The sequence below is a fragment of the Pinus tabuliformis genome, chromosome 8, assembly GCF_031772625.1.
Source record: "Pinus tabuliformis cultivar Carrire ecotype Pingquan chromosome 8, CPIR1, whole genome shotgun sequence".
In the NCBI taxonomy this organism is placed as follows: Eukaryota; Viridiplantae; Streptophyta; class Pinopsida; order Pinales; family Pinaceae; genus Pinus; species Pinus tabuliformis.
The window spans coordinates 743,439,252-743,453,848 of record NC_142294.1 but is presented as its reverse complement, the minus strand read 5'-3'; positions in this window follow the sequence as shown (position 1 = coordinate 743,453,848).

Sequence of the window (14,597 nt, the reverse complement as noted above, 5' to 3'; positions counted from 1 at the left end):
AATTAATGGGAGCCACTCCATAGAAAATTTGGTGCTATTGGGTTTACCAAATAACCTACACATCATTGCTACTGCGAAATTATGAGGGGAAAAGAGGGATGTTATTGAGTACATACCAGATTTATCTCGTTTGAATTTTCCTTCGCCTGACCTCCAGGTCTGTATAATTTCCAATGGGTCCTCGTTCCCTTTCACAAAATTCTCAAGGAATTCTTGGTTATAGAGCTTTTGAGGCTCTGGTAGCTGGTACATTGGTTGTAGATTGTCTGGTGAGAAAATGCCATGACCTCTTGTCTTGTATTCCTAAAAGTCCTATCCGAGACATCTACATCATCAATTACCCATTTTACCATATCCGTGTATGGTAATATCTTTGGTCTCGCAGCTATTCGGTGCAAGAATGAACATGTTGTTTCAAAATAGGAGGTGTCAGATGATTCCTGGGCATCAGTCGTGGCCTTTGTTACCAGTGGCCTAGGCTTCTCTTCTTCTAACAGGTTATACATGGCTTCCCATGTCATGGTTCCTCCGTCTTTTCTGCATGTGGTATCGGAGAAAAGTGGTATCATGTCTAATTTCTCAGATGCAGTTGCCTTTCCCTTCTTCACCATTCTTTCCAATGTTGTTTTCTGCAGAGGTTTCTTGAAATGGAGCAAATGGAAATTATCGGATAAACACAAAGCAAGAATGACAGTGAGAATTAAATGATACAATTAACCCTGAAAGGTGACAAGAAAGGAGATTTTATTCGAAATGTAGATGAAAGATATCAAATCACATCGAGCCGTTCTTAACATAAATTCCATTAAAACTTATTAAATACACACTAAGATCTTTTATCATGGCCTTTATTACTCATTTAAACTATCACATCACAAACGGGAAGGGAAAAACTTTAAGGTGGCGAGTTTAAAGTGTGAAATGTCGATTATGCGATTGCGATAAGATTATTGCAATATCGCAAATTGCAATATCACATTTTCGGTTGTGCATTTTTTGGATCTGTTTATAATTATGCAAGATACGACATGAGCGACATACTTTTCGTTGTTTAGAGCGCACTTTGCCTAAATGAATAATTATTGTGTAAAGTTCCTTTTTACTAAGAGTCAAACTAAACTTATAGTTTATAACATTTATTTTTATCGAGTCTGGGTTATATCATGTTCCAAAAAAAAATTGTAGTTCACACAATTGGCCTTTAAGTAAAGTGTCGCAATGCGATAAGTATTGGCTTGCTATATCGCAATATCACAGTTTGCATATTCCAACAAGCTTTGTGAGTTCTTGTTTTCGTGAAATCTGATATGTGATTGCGATAGGCGCTTCATTTTACAAGAATTCCTTAAATCTTAGCTTTAAATTGAAAGTTAAATGATATCCTAAGTTTATTACAGTGATCCCTTCCATCACAATTCGCAGATCCCAGTTGTTAATTAACCTTTATCACACATGGTCCAGTGATATGCGATAAAGCGAGAATTGCTAGTCTTAAAGGGATTTGACTTGATACCTTATATTATTTAGCAATTTATTTCTAATAATTTAAAATGAAAGCCTTTAAGTGCTAAGTTTTTTTTTTGAGGATTTTTATAAAGGGTCCCCATTTATTAATAGAATATTAACTATTAAATCAATAAATGGGGGGATTTTTGAACAGCACAACAGGTCTCAACATCGATGGATATTACATCCACTAGTCACATGTCTACCTTTTTTGATGATGTGTATGTGAACCTTGTCTCCCATGATGATGATTGGTTCAATAACCCCTTACTTTGAACCATGAATTCAAACCACATCCACCTTATGGCCATTGCATTGCCACACAATCTTTGGGTAAGCGGGCATCCGTGTTTGAGAGTCGAGGAGAATAAATTCTCCCCAACCCTCATAGTGCATCTAGTAGGGTCAACTCTAATACCATTATTCTTCCCCACCTTGAAGAACCTATAGAGTCCTGTATCACTCCAGATCTCCCCAAAGATGATCCACTTAATCATACCTCCATCTTACATCAACAACCTATTCCCTTACACATTCTTTTATTTAACCAAGTGTCTTCTAGGTGACCATCAATTCATTATATCGCAAGCCACTCTTTGGTATGGTGACACCATGTATATGAACCCATAAATTCATTCAATTTGACTCATATCTGTAATACCACATGAGATAGATAATCCATCATTACCTTTCTTCCACTGCATCTATCCATTCTTCCCATAAGAAGACAACCATAACCAAAAATGGTGATGACACCACAAAGTGCATAACCATATTATGTACCAAACCATCCATATAAGTTTTTAGATTCCATTATTCTAAATACTTCCAGCATGTGCATAACATGGTATAACCATAAATACAAAAATGGGTGATAGTGATGCCCCTACATCTCCTCATCATCCTCTTGAGGATCTCGTTCCATTCAGGTCAAATGCTTGAATCCCTTATTTGAGCACTTGGAACACAATGGCACTCCACAAACTCATCCAGCTATGGAAATCACTCCCACCTTTGTATACCCGATTGGTCCCATACATCACATATGATGGGGGCAAGTATCCCACGCTTTGGGGCATGATGGCCCCCCCTAGCCACGTTCTCACTAGATTAATAGCAGTCTTAGCCTAGACCTCAACGATCTAGGTATGATTGATTATCCTTTCATTCCTTGGATAGTTTATCCTACCGGACTCTCCAGCGAATCATATACACATCGCATATCATATATTATTGATACCATATCTTCAAATATTCCACTCTATTTGATATCACACTTACCATCATACCATGTCCCCATGTTTGACTTGGAGGGCGGGGATGACCCAATACCTTCTCTAGTATTTCATTCATGTATTCCTTTTTTACCTTGATTCTTCACCAAGAACCATCCTTCCAAGAAGCACTAAGGCCATTTTTCAACAAGTAAGGCCACTTACCTGAAAGTCATAGATCTAAAATACAATGTTTACTTTGTATACTATGAGCTTGCCAAGATTTAGGGCATCCTCGTCCTCTCCAAATTCTGCAACAACTCAATGTGCAAATGAATTGGAATTGGGTGAAAGAAGCCCTTTTATAGGAAAAACCCTAGTTTTTTTCCATAGGCCATTATGAGAAAACCATACCTCAGTTTGAAAAATTGTCAGCACCATTGGAAATCTCTCACTGAGCTTTATAATGGGTCTCTCTTTGTTTCCGGTAATTTGAAACTTCCCCACGAAGCCATTTTTTCCACAAAGTCTCACTCTGCCGCTTATTAAAACCAAATCTCTCCATATGAGTGGATCTTACTTTGGCACCACTTGTCCTCCACACTTGTCAACCTATTTGTTGAGTTTCATCATGAGTAGCCACTATTTACTCATGTTTTTATGGTCCCTTATAGGCCTTTCCCATGTGGAAGCATCATAGGGTCACCCTTTTTCAGAGTATTGGAGATGAGTCACCCCTACATCCATAAAGTATGTTTAGAGTCCCATTGAGTCCTGTTATAATATAGTATCCATCCGTGCATCACATTCATCCCATTTTTCACACATTTGGCTTCCAACTATCGTGAATTGTCTTTTAAAAGCCTTCGTCTGAGTATTTAACCATCCCCTCTGAAATTGTGTTAGCCACTGTCAGGTCAACCTTGCATATTTTTCTCTGACAAGGGAAGTCATATTTCCACCAGTCCCATTATTTCCCCATCATTATCCCTGGTGTTAGTATCTATCATTAACAATGCTATGATCCTTGTGCCTTTATTGAGGACTCCTCATTACCTCAAATTTTGCAAACCTTCTTCTGTTGACTTTAGAACATATATTCCAAGGGAATGGTCTAGAGGGAAATGTACCTTGGTTCTAGCCTTCAAAAAAATTTGGTACCTTGGATAAAGCAAAGGGAATCATCATTGACCTTTGACTTGGTTGTTTCTCACGTGCTCGTATCCAACTCCTTATCGCATGATTAAGAATCATAAAATTGATGGTCCAGTGATCCAGTAGATCGTACCAACATTCCCCAGGTGTGTGTGAGATGTTTCAAACCTCATGAGGTGGTGGCCCTTCAAGTAAACCCCCACATGCCCGATAGACGATAATACATGATTCCAGCCTCATATGCAATTATGTAGATTTGACAAGCTCGGTTTCAACCAATCACAGAGGCCACAACATGTACATGCCATTTAGATGGTTCATTCATATCTTTCGAGCCGTCTCTTGTTCAGCTTGTGATATCCCCCTCATATTCGTTTGGGGGCAATTATGTCCTATGTACTCAAATCAATACATTTCATTGTATCAATCCTCGCTTCTGCATTCTAGGAAATTATGTATATGGGATTCATTATATCGTTGTATCTTTTTCTAGCCCAGTTGATGCCAGCTTATCATGTATCATGTACTCTATTTTCTCAGACCCATATTGTTGGGCACATCATTATCATTTGTACTCAATTATCTCGGCGAGTATGAGTATGCCTCCCCCACATCATTGAGATCTTGTATTGATCAATAAAAGGATACTTCGATCAAACAAGTAGGTCTTGCACCCATCAATTTCAGTCCTTCTTATTGTTTCAATGATCTCTCTCTATCTCTATGACTCCCCTTCAATGTCTCATGAAAGTGAACCTACAACATATTTCAGTCATACGATGTGCTCCTAACACTCTTATGTTGGGAAGCAATTTGTTATCACCCATAAAAGGATTACCTAGCCATGCGTTACTAGGTTGATCGAAATACACCATGTAGGATGGGTTTTTACATATTAAAACCCATTTTCACCTCAAGAGATACTTTAGTGAACCATTTTCCTAAATTATTTCCCATTAAAACCCAAAAATCCCTATGAGACTAGTTAAGTAAATCATTATTTATTTATGATTCCCCTATTTCCCTCATGAGATAAGTGTTAAATCATTATTTAATAATATTTCCAATTCATATTTGTCTTAATAAAGTAATTAATAATTCATTTTTATTTGTTAATTACTTTAGCCACTTTCTAAATAAATATATTTTACCATTTCAAATATTTTTTACCTATCCAAAAATATAATAAAATATTCACAACAGCTAAATTTTGATTTAGTCAATAATATTTTATTATTTTCTAATTCTCAATCTATCTCAATATTTTGTTATAAATAGAGGGGTTTTTTCCTCATTCTTCACTATGACCATTATCATCATCCCCATTATCGTCTTATGACATTTGAGCTCTCATCTTGATTTCAAGTCTCCATTGCCATCCTTTGCCCACCACATACATTACGAGAAAGAGTTAGAGATTAAGCACAAGGCCTTCGAAGGACCCATCTCGGAGAGGGAGATTTGTAGACCAAAGTCTACAAACTCTCCTCATCAGGTGTAAAATTTACACTTGCTTAATAAAATAAATTTTTCTTTCATATTTCCATTGGGTTCTTACATTATTATTCTATTGTTATGTGTGTCTTTTGATTTGCATATTATTTTATAGTAGGGTTTATCATTTATTTTGTAGGTTTGGAGAATACATTGATAGCCATTTTTTTGTTAGGGTTGCTTGTCACTAGAAAATTAAGTGAATATTTTTTGTACACTTGCAAAAAAACTTCATGCTAACAACATCTACTAATTTGCTAAATAGTTTTAAAGGATTGGCCAGAGGGAAAGAGGTTATGAGAGTTGTAATGGTTGCTCTAATTCCAAAACCTATCTTTCAGAACTAGAATGGCCATGAGTCAATGAGCATTGTGAATACTTTGAACTAAGGAAATGGTGTAAAAGAAGATAAAATAAGGCAGGCTTTCAACACACTCAATTAAGAATATTAACTTCAACTCTGGGGAAATGATGGTGAGCATAATAAGAAAATGTGAGTGAATTTGTGGAACATGGAGCGCCTATTAAGGGTTTTTAAATAAAAATCTTGAGTACCAGCAAGTAAATCTTGGAAACCTTTGAGCACTAATGAGAGGAGCGGGTGAATCAGTAGTGTGATCTTCTTAACAAATTTACCAATTAAAACTTCACTTACTAAATCGTGCACATATCCAATGATATATTATATCATCACATGAATATAACAATGTAAGAAACTAAATCAAAGAACCATGAGAGAAAAAATACCACAAATACAACCACAAAAACCATCACACAAGAGACACAAGATATCTAGTGGAAAACCCTTCACTGGGAAAAAAACAACCCTTGTTGTTGTTGCGCTACTTTGAATCTTCTATTATGCAAATATAGTATTTTTACATAGATGAATGACTCCCATCAGTCAGGAGACTCGGCCTCATATACAATCAGCTGACTCTGATCATCTTGGAGACTCGATTCTATTGATAAGCTCATAAGACTATGTTCTCCACGGATCTACGGACTACCATCCACTGAAAGTTTCCACTATCAATCGATTCTTGCCCAAATCTGATTGGACTATCCAACTACCATTGGACTAAGAAACTGTTCCTTTCACTGAAACATCACAATCATTGCTTCACGTCCATGAAGTCACTTCTCCTCTACTCAATGTAGATCTCCTTTCATCTATTTTCAAACTAAATCCCAAAACTTTCTACTCAAGCCGATTCAGCTCTGCAACATGACCTCTAGTAACAATATATCATCATCAAAACAAATATAAGCACCACAAACATATGTGCTCTGGACTCTAGCAAAATAGTGGCCACATCAAAATTGAATACTATCAAACCCTCACATCAATATAATGTTGCGTAATACAATTAACATCATAACACACTATGGCTATGTTCCAAATGCATCAGCAGATCCTGCAAAGACAAATGTGAGAGTCACTAACAAAATATACTCCGACAACATGCAAAATCTCTCCAAACAATCTCTACTACAACAACCTCAAATTTGACCTAAAAAATTGATGCACTGCTTTAGAAATATTTTCCATTAATTGCCATTTCACTCACACATTGAAGCATTTATGATTTCCAATAGTTATGGGGCATACTCACTATATGCAACCTTCTCCTACACACATACACTCAACATCAACTATCACATAGCTCCCAAGTGATGAATATAAAACATGTAGGACGAAATTGAGCTTGGGTCTAGGATAAAGGGTGCACAAATTGGACCAAATAAATGCACTATGGCCACCACTTGTGCACGGAATGAGTTCACATCATTAAAGGAAATTTTCAAAACATTTCCGACCTTTACAACTTTTTTTGGAAGCCTCTAAGAATTTCCTTACTGATTTTCTTTCGATTTGTGCAAGGAATGCAGAGAAAATATCGTGAAAATCCTCAGTCGCATGCACAACACTAGTTGAACTCGACTGGAACCTCCAGTCGCTCCCATAGGCATGTCTTCCAGCGAATGGAGCCTTTTAGTCACTCCCATAGACTTGGATGCATGCAATTGTGGCAAAGGATGAAGAAAAACATCAAGCCTTCATCTCAGAACCTCTACCACCTATTGGATCACTTCTCCAGCATATGTACAAGCCTCCAAAACTCTGACATAGCCTCTGACACATCTTCAGGTGGATCAAACAAGTCTCTCAAGTGTCACTACCAAGTTGACATAAAAGGGCCAACAAACAAGGTTGAAAAGAGTGCCAACAAGTCCACTCTCCAACAATCATCTCCACAAGTTGCAACACCTCTGAACGTGCCTACAACACCTCTATAGAAACATCATCACGAGGCCATCATACTGCAACAAGTCATCTCCATGAAGATTTGCATCATTAGGTGTGCCATCATCTCCATCACATGAAGGTCTGCATCTCCAACAACCTCTACCTCCATGAACACCATACTGCCATCATCTGACCATCATCAAAAGGCTGACATCAAGAGTTGACATCAATTCCTAACATAACCATCTCAATGCCAACATCAAACTCGCTGCAGCCATGTTATAATGAAGACATCCATACATCAAGTAGGCTATGAGGGGTTGACATCAAAGCCAACATCACCTAGCTAGATCCATGCACACCATAATGCCAATAGTAAATTCAAAGAGATTAACTTAAATAACCTAACTTTGTTGTACAATATTCCAACAGAAGAAAAACATAGATAAATTGAAAAACATAAAAAAGAAAAGCAAGTTTGCAACTTGCCCAAAGATTAAATCAATTTGGTCTTTATTCTTCAATTTTAGAGAGATATTACATTACAAATTATCTTCATTTTTAGAATCTCCAGTTTCAAATTTCGAACCCTTCCCACTGTTTATTAGTAACTTTTATTCATGCCCCCCTAAACTAATTGTCAGGAATTGGTTACAAAACTAATTTATAGACAATTACATCTTTCTTTTGATTTCACAAAACTTATATTTAATTTTCGAAATGCTTCTATAATTTTAATATGATATATAAATAATATATATGATATTAATTTATATCTTTTTACATTTCAAATATGCAAATCTCTCCCTTTAATAAATTTCTATACAATACATGGCAGAAACAATTCTTTAAGTTTGACTAATACATATAAGGTTTGAGACATAGTTAAGGTGCATGTGGGTCTCGTAGGTGTTGTCATAAATATGTCAGCAACTACATGCGGTTTGGAAAAATGAAAAACCATTTTTTGCCACCTCATGGTTTTGGAAAATCGAGGTGAGGGGTGACACAGTTAATTTAGATCGTAGATTCGGTGTTGGGTGATTTGATGAAACCATTTTGTGACAGGTCCCTTCCATTTAAATTCTGATAATCGATACAACAAAAATTATAACAACTTTCCTGAAGCTAAAAATGAAATTAAGAAATGAAGTTTTCAAGCGAGTTTGTTGCTATGTTTGTGAGGCAGAGGTTGAAAAACTTGATGAAAATGAGATTTATCATATTTCAATATCATGCCAAGTAATGGTTAATTCACAACAACACTAATGTAGTTGACTTATAAATCCTTGATCAATGCCTTACTGACCTTTTGAGGTTTCATTGGCCTTGTAAAGTATTTCAAGTTGATGTCTTCACCAAGTTAACATAAAATAACAAGAACTTAGGAAACCCCTTTTTGCATTCCCACATAGCATAAAGAGAAATTCTTCTTCAGTCCTAGATTTTGAAGTTCAACGTACAAATATTTGATGTAACACTGTTTTCTTGTAATCCTCATATGCTTTTCAATCCTACATTTGTGGCATTCTCTCTTGCAAGATAGTCTATACATTACCTACATTTCCTTGTGTCTATTTATGAAAGCAAGGATTTGGTCTCAAGATCTTCATCATTTGAAAATTTATTAAGAATATCAAGCCTCTTTTGTGCTTGTCAAAGCACTTGTTCATAGTATTAGTCATGTCTATGGCCACCATTGTTGGTTGTTGATGGTAGCAACTCTTTTGCAGAAAATATAGACTGGACTAAATTGCAAGAAGATCTGGATTTTGACTTATGATATTTGTATGAGATCATCTTATCTCACACAAAAGACAAGCTTGGTTACGAGGAATAACAAACTTGAAACCAAAAGAATTTTCCTTTACCTATTTGGGAACCAGTGGCACACTTTTTACAAGGTTCATAACAGGAAGGGAATGCAACAAGTTTTGAAGCAATAGGAATTGTGAGTGCCCTTAACATGAGGTCAAGTATGTTGTTGACAATGTAAGTGTTAACATTGTAAGCATTAACATGCTTTGGACCCCCTTTCCATTGATGTCAAAGGGGGAGGTAAGAATAAGTTAGGAGAAATAAGGAAAAGAGATTCTTAGGGAGGTAAGAAATAATTCTTGGAACAAAAGGGGGAGGAACAAATCATTGTTGCCATCAATGCTAAAGAGGGGAGATTGTTAGAAAAGTTGTCATTGATGGCAAAGGGTGTTGAAGGTGTTGTTATTCATTGTGTAATGTGAAGCAATTGCTTGTAAGCATCACATAAAGTGTAAAGGTCTAATGAGTATGTATTGCTGATCATGTAAAGTTGTGAGTGAGTATGGTGCTTGTCATAGATATGGCCTTGCATATGTTGTGATGTAAATGTCTTGTAGATGGGATGTAAATATTTTGCAAATGTTGTGATGTAAATGTCTTGCAAATGTTGTGATGTAAATGCTTCAAGATGTTGATGTATTGTTGCTAGTGTGTCTTGAGAGATATTCTTGTCAAAGTATTGGATTGTTTGGTTGTTGCTACGATTGTTGGTGTATTTCTAGTCAGAGATGAACAAAGTATACTAATGTGCTTGAAAGGAATAGCAAGAAAAAATAAGAATGAAACAAAATACACCCATTTTCTCAATGAGAAGACTGCGTATAGTATTTTCTCCTAGAAAAATGTGTATGACACTTGTAATAAGAAAAAAGAAATATACATTGGTCTTAGTTTTTGCAATCATTATTTTTAGCTTGTATTACTTCAATTTTTTTAATATTACAAGGTCCACTTATTTTGACTTGATCTTCAAAATTGGAAATGTAGAGAGAGACCACAAAGAGCCCTGGAATACAAGGAGACAACCCTTCACTTTATATTCCTACATGGAACACTAACAGTCAAAATTTTTTGCATATAAAAAGAAGTTTTTTTAAATTGAAGAATGGTTAGAGAGTGAGAGAATTGATTCATTTATTGTGAGACCTAGTTTGTGGATTGTCTAGAAAAGAGAGAAATCCAAAGAGGAGCAAATGTAAATTAGAGTTGAGGAAGAAGAGGATAGAGACAGGGTTCAAAATGGAGACAAAGACCAAGTAAACCAACAAAATAAATTTGTAATCTTATTAGGGGATTGTTGTCTCGTTTCATGTAGTAGTCTGAAAAAGAGAAGATGGAGCCTGTAGAAGAGGGGGTAGGATATTTCCAACAAGTTGTAGCTTGCAGAAGAATATCAAGGTAGAATCCTCATGTAGGTAGAAGCCTTAAAAGAGGGAGTAGGACTTTCCCAGCGAGTTGTAACTTGCAGAGGAAAATCAAGGTGTAAGCCTCCTATAGCTAGAAGCCTACAAAAAACTAATGTAATAGAGGAAGTAGGAGCTTGCCTTTACATCACAACAAAAAAAGTCATGGTTTTTCCCTTTATGGATTTCCACTTATATTTGGTGTCTACATGTGTTGTTTTTATATATTGATTCTTATGTTGTGGTCGAATGTTGTTAATATATTAAATATGTTATTTATATGATTTGTTGATGCTTGTATAATAGTTCAGATAACTTTTAGAAAGAAAAGTCAAAGTTAGTAAATTGATGACCATGAATGCACTATATTGATTTATCCCCATTCTCAGTATAATCAAGTTTCCAACACATCATGATCCTACAACCCTTGATAACATAGTTCCATAATTTTGGATAAAATCATATCTTGATTCTCCTAAGCCTCAGAGCCATAGACATCACCCAATTTCCAAAATACAAGCCATTATAAAGAATAATGATATTGGAATTTTGACAAATGTAGATGATTTCCCAGAGGATTAATTGAGTGGTGAATATTCCCCAAGCACTAATGAAATTGCGGAATGAAATGGAAGAATAGATGCCCATATACAATATCTTATAGATAAACCAAGTGATGACAATAGCAGACATAATGACAAGTTTGTGGTTACAAAAATAACACAAATAAAACCCATTGTCTGGGTGTGCATTTAATGAAAGACAGTGATGAGGAATCATTACTGTTGAATTTCAGGGTTAATCCCAACAAGAATTTTGTGCTTGGTGAGGGTGTGGAATCATAGTAGAAAACCCCAATGATGTCATGGTATGGTGTCTAGGATTAAGAGTCCATGTGAAGGCCACGTTGTTATCTTTGGGTTTGGGTTTAGATGGGCACCTTTTGGGCCACAGTGAAAATGGTTTTGGCCAATGTCCAAAACACTTGAAAGAAATGAAAAAGTGCCACATGCTGTCATCGTGGTATCTAGTTTTCGGGCCATTGGGAGAAATTATATCTCCAATGATCTAGACACTGAAAGTCATTCTCTCAAATCTTGTCAACATATCACCATCCCTGTCGGATCGTGCAATATGTGAGAAGAATTTTTATGGTTATGGGGAGTGATGGAATATGACATATTGTGTGGGTTTTTGTTTACGTTGTGGATGACAAGGGTGTAGGACATGAGTGTTATTTTCGAGAGGAAATATCTAGGCAAATCAACTTGAAAGGATCACATCCCACCAGCTTATTAGAAAATCCTAACCCCAAGGGCGTCGAGGAGAATTGACCTCATGACCTCCCATTGGTGAGGTATTTTAGCAACTGGAATTTAACAAATGTATGTAGGCCACTAGGGTACTAACATAGCCATATATATTAAATGATTGGTAAATGTTGATAAATATCAAAACACTAGGGTTACTAACACAGCCATATAAATTAAATGATTGGTAAATATTGATAAATATCAAAACACTAAGGTTACTAACACAGCCATATAAATTAAATGATTAGTAAATATTGATAAATATCAAAACACTTACATCATGATACTGTGGGGACCAAAAAGCCCGTCATTCTCTCTTGAAAGCCTACCCCTAGCATTCTATCTACCTGAAAGGGAAGCGAGACTCGAAGAGCATGGTATGGGGGATCGACCATAATGACATATGCCCATATCTGCCCTCAATCTCTCTCATTTTCTCTGGAACAGAAGTATCTCAGATTATTAATTAAAAAAAAAAAATTTATTGAAATTATATTTTTATTTTAAATTATTATTATTATTACTCACTGTAAAAAAATATATATATTGTTATTAATATTTGTTGCGTCAATAGCTTGAACACCATTGGATTGAGGTTTGATCAAGTCAAATGTAGAATTGAAGATGCAGATTTATTTGGTGGCCTCAGATTTGAAGTAGCAGTTTTGTTTGACAGTTTTTTGGCAGCTGCGACTGTAAAGTGTGAGTTCCAGGGAGCATAATTTCAACAACATTTAAATGTCAAATTTAACGGCAAAAGCGAAGCAATTTAGTGTTTGCGTGTTTATCCACGTAAACACTCTTCTTCTCGTTAGGCACCGCCCGGCTATCAGGGAGCAACTGAAAACAAAATTGATTGACCACCGATACTTTGACTTGATATGAAGCTAACGCTTTTTCCATGTGAGCTTAGTGGAAATGACGCAAACACGTCCTTTGCTTTGTCTTATCGTCCTCTTCCTTCGTACGAAATTACATGGGAGGCTGTGGAATTGTTTAGATACGAAATTACATAGGAGTTGTGTAGGGAGGTTGATCTGGAATTGTTTTGATACGAAATTACATAGGAGTTGTGTAGGGAGGTTAGGAGTTGTGTAGGGAGGTTGAGGAATTGTTTAGGAGTTGTGTAGGGAGGTTGAGGAATTGTTTTGATGGAATTTAACTAAAAAAATTTTAAAAAATATTATAAAAATAGTGTTTAAATTTTATTTTTATAATGGAAATAGATTTATACTATTAAAAAAATTTTAGAACATTTAAAATTTTTAAATTTAACAACTATAATTTAGATTTACAAAAAATTCTACCAAATTTTCTCAAAACATAATCAAAATATCTAGGACTTTAAAACAAAAAAACAATTACATAAACCAAACAAACCTACAGAGTTGCTCCCCTCTTGATCCTGCTTTTCCACCCCTTCACTTTGTCATAAAGCAGTATATTAATTTTATCTTCCTCAGTGATGCTCACTTATACAACCCATTCTGCCATTGATTCCCCATCATTTATTTTTCTATTACTCTTCATCTTTCCATTTTATCTACTCCATCTGCTTTCTATTGATTTGCAGGTTTCATGTATTATATGGAGATAGACGCGATGAAGAAATCATCCGCCTCCGCTATTTACAGAGTTTCATTCGTAGTGGCGGCTGTGGCCATAGCTTCTGCTCCGTTTGTATGGAAGCCGCTGTTTCCTTCGCTACAGCACTTTGTGGCGGTGACCGTTTCGTGGGCGCGGGATTCGTTCTCTGGCTGGCTGACTCCGCCATATTTGTTTTTCCTGTTGAACTGCATCATTCTCGCTATATTCGCCAATTCCGGCGGCTTTCCGGCTCGGACGATATTCAATTTAGCGCCCAATCAATCCCACGATCACGAGCCCCCGGAGCTGGACCATCATCGCCATTTCTCGGAATTATTCAAGGAAATCAGCGGATGCCGCGAGGACTTGGCCCCAGAATCTGAAAATGAAACGATTCAGAATGACTGTGAAGAAGCTGAAGTAATGGAGAGCGGATATACGACTCCTTTGTTGGAAGTGGAAAAAGGCACGAATTCTTTAGAAGCAGCAGCATGGAGACCTGCTGTGGGTATCGCAAGAGCCGATGATCACTCTAATAAAATGTTGGCTTCTGCTCGTTTCACACGTCGAAACGTGAACGTGCACGAAAGCGCCTGCAAATCTCTACGCGTGAGCCAGAAACACAAGGAGGAAACATTTGAATCGGCGTGGAAAAAAATCACAGAGGGGCGTCATCCCCCTCTTACGAGGCATCTCCGTCCAAGCCCCAACAACCCGGATGAATCAAGAATCGATCATTCTTCCCCTTCTGTCAGGCGGGGCAATGAAGAAGAATCTTCAGCGCTCCCGGGTAATGGAGTAAGGAGGTCCGGGGGAAGCTTGAAGAGGGAAAGTTCTCATGTTGGGGTGGATGAAC